General features: G+C 52.6%; 1 pseudogene across 1 annotated transcript; it reads left to right on the forward strand.

The window, feature by feature from the left end:
- The first annotated feature begins 2144 nt into the window (after positions 1 to 2144).
- On the forward strand, positions 2145 to 3077 carry LOC308518671 (zinc transporter ZIP1-like; annotated as a pseudogene). The gene has a single exon. The product of its transcript is annotated as a zinc transporter ZIP1-like (transcript).
- Positions 3078 to 3525: the final 448 nt, after the last annotated feature.

The following is a 3525-nucleotide window of genomic DNA, read 5'->3' on the forward strand; positions in this document are numbered from 1 at the left end:
TGAATTCATCAGCCTAGAAATTTGAGTTGAATAATCTGGACTTATTTTTTTTTTTTTTTGAGGTCTGGAAGGAGGGGGAAAGGGAGTAAAGCTTGTATTATCTGCAAAGGATAAGCACAGCCTCAAACTCGCAGCATCCCCAAAAAATAAACCCTCACCCCACTCGTCCAGCCAATAAGCTAAAACTCCTCTTCAGGTCCAGTTCTCATGTCATTGCCTCCTTGAAGCCTTCTCTAACCCACTTCCTTAAACAGTCCCTCCCACTTCCAAACTCAAATAGCACTTTGCTCCTCCCTGTGTTACAATCACTTCTCAGAATTGCTTACATGTCTGCTCACAGTATTGTAACTTTGAGCTCCCTGAAGAGTTCCTCCTCCTCTATACTCCTAGGCAGATAGTAGGTGCTCAATGAATGATTATGGATGGTCAAAAGAATAAATGAATAAGGCAGGGAAGGAAAGAGAAAGTGATTGAGCCAAATAAATGAACCGGTGGGTAATTGAATGCATGACAATAAATGAATAGGTGGGTAGATGGATGGATGGATGGATGGATGGATGGATGGATGATGGATGGACAGGTAGGATTGGGATGGGTTGGGTTCGGTTGGGTTGGGTTGAAGTGACTTGCTGATGTTATGAAGGAAGTGAATGATGCCCTCCGCACTCTCAACAGGTGTATCCTACAGAGGGCTGTCCACACATCTACCCATCCCGCCACCTCAGGCTCCTCCTCCAGGTCTAATGGTTCCAAGCCCTGGAGTGCTTCTTCCTGGCCCTCTCTCTGCAGCTCCATTATGTCCTCGTTCCTCTTCTCTAGACACTGCCTGGCTCTCCCTGGCTCACCAAGTCAGCTTTGCCCAAGAATCCAAGAGGGCAAAGGGGACTTTGTTCATGGGAAGCAAGCAGATGGCTAGCTCCCAGCCCCCCAGGAGGACTGGAGGAAGGCCACCTGCTCGCCCACGGTGGGTGTCATTAGAGCAGATGCTTTTCTGTGACCTACAAAGCTTGGTTCTCTTCTCCCACCCTCCACTGGAGCAAAGCAGTGGAGCCGTGATGGAGAGTGAGCTGTCTCGAGGGCAAGGTTGCAGGTCTCTATCTCTAAAGCTCCTTCCTTGCCCTCTAATCACCTTTCAATTCCAAATTCAGATGACCCAAAGAGACCCCTTTCTCTGGAGTAGCCCCTGAAACCCTAGGACTCTGGGAGACACAGATCAAAAACCTTGGCTCTGGCCAAGGAGAGACTGAGGACCAGAAAGGGCAAGTGACTTCCCCAGGGTCACCCGTAAGTCAGTGGCAACTTGGAGCTAGAGCCCAGACCTCCTCATTCACAGTCTACTACATGTTACTCCTGCATCACCGTCACATGCCAAAGTTTGCATGATTCCCTTGGAGGCCCCTGGATGAAATTCACTGTCATGTCCAAGAGAGGTGCCCCATTTCAAGCTCATTTAGCATCAGTTGGAGCTGATTAGAGGTCTGATTATAAAGCTGGAATCATTTGATGCACAAGCTTTGGTAATTTAGTATCAGGTGGACACTAGTCAATTGGGACCTAAAAGAGAAATTGTGAGCAAATCAGAACAGAAAGGAAAGCTCTCCCCTACACACACACACACACACACACACACACACACACACACACACACACATCTTTCTTTCATTAGCTTTAATTAGATTGACCCAGATTGATCTGGAAAAATTTCCAGACCCAGAATGAATTTCTCTTTTATGATTGTGAAAATCATGAAGCTTTTCGGAGAATGGGACTCCAGAGGTAAATCAAGTGATGTGGTAGCTTCAGGCTCCTCCAGCAACGGCAGGAAGACAAAGACCTTCATCAGAGACATCAGCCAAAGCCAGTCAAGCAAACACGCAGTTTGCAGCCCAAGCCTATCCCACTCTGGCTGTGCTACCTTGGGTGACTTACCTTCGCGGAGCCTTCATTTGCAGTCTTGCACGATGCTCCATGTCAGATCATGCTTTGCCACATAGCCAGGAGATTTTTCCAAACATAAATCAATCCAGACACCTCTCTGATCAAAATCCCTTCAACAGACTCCCGACTGGAGGCCGGAACCGAGCGGGTGCCATGAAGTGAGACCCTCTCTAGGTCTGAGAGCCCCTGGAGCAGCCACGGCCACCATGGGGCCCTGGGGAGAACCAGAGCTCCTGGTGGAGTACCCAGAGGCAGTGGCCTCGGATCCCCCCCCCACTGCCGGTGGGACTGGAGGTGAAGTTGGGGGCCCTGGTGCTCCTGTTGGTGCTCACTCTCATCTGCAGTCTGGTGCCCATCTGTGTGCTACGCCGGCCTGGAGCTAACCCGGACGCCTCAGCCTTCCAGAAAGCCCTGACCACCTGTCTCCTGGACCTGCTGCCTGACTACCTGTCTGCCATAGAGGAGGCCCTGGCAGCACTGCATGTGATGCTCCAGTGTCCCCTACAAGAATTTATCCTGGCTATGGGCTTCTTCCTGGTCCTGGTGACGGAGCAGCTCACACTGGCTTACGAGGAGCAGTCAGTGCCACCAGCTCGAGGGGAGACAAGGGCGCTGCTGGGAACAGTGAATGGTGGGCCGCAGATTGGCATGACGGGCAAGGCCTCCCACAGGCAAGCGGAGCGCTGGCAGCTCCCTCAGCCCTGCGTGCCTGTGTACTGGTCTCCTCCCTGGCTCTGCACTGTGTCTGAGGGGCTGGCAGTGGGACTGCAGCGAGACCGGGCTCGGGCCATGGAGCTGTGTCGGGCTTTGCGGCTCCACGAGGGGACTTTGGCCATCAGCTTGTCCCTGAGGCTGCTGCAGAGCCACCAGCGAGCAAAGGTGGTGGCTGGCTGTGGCATTCTCTTCTCATGCGTGACACCTCCGGGCATGGGGCTGGGTGCAGCTCTGGCAGAGTCGGCTGGCCCACTGCACCAGCTGGCCCAGTCTGTGCTGGAGCGCCTGGCAGCTGGCGCCTTTCTATCACCTTCTTGGAAATCCTGTCCCAGGAGCTGGCCACTTCTGACCAGAGGATCCTCTAGGTCCTTCTGCTCCTATCAGGCTTTGCTTTACTGACTGGCCTACTCTTCATTCAAGTCTAGGGGGCTCCAAGAGGGGCAGAGGAGATTGGGTACCAGGTGCCCTTGACCCATCTTCCCTCCCCAGGAATGGGGAAGGGAAGTATTGAAGACCAAGGAGTTCTCTGAGAGGTGGGGATGGAGCCTTTGGGACAACTCAACCAATGGGAAAGAAGTGGGTAGACAAAAACCTGGTCCCCAGGCTCAAGGGACAAGGCATGGTCAAGTCACTAGAGACATGATCAGGAGACATTAGTATTAGGGAAGACACTGAGTGCTGGAATCGGGCAGACACTGCACAGGGACAAACAGACACCAGGGAGGCTAAAGTACGGTGCCCAGGTGCTTTGAGATGGGAGTAGAGGGGACACAGGCTCGGAGTCAGCAGTTCTCTTGTTTCTAGCCCGTTTCAGCCCTCTGTCGTTTGGAGTGGCGTCCTCCTAATTTTCTCAGCTCCTACTCTCACATCTAT

This window comes from Myotis nattereri (genome assembly GCF_964212035.1).
Source record: "Myotis nattereri genome assembly, chromosome: 4".
NCBI lineage: Eukaryota > Metazoa > Chordata > Mammalia > Chiroptera > Vespertilionidae > Myotis > Myotis nattereri.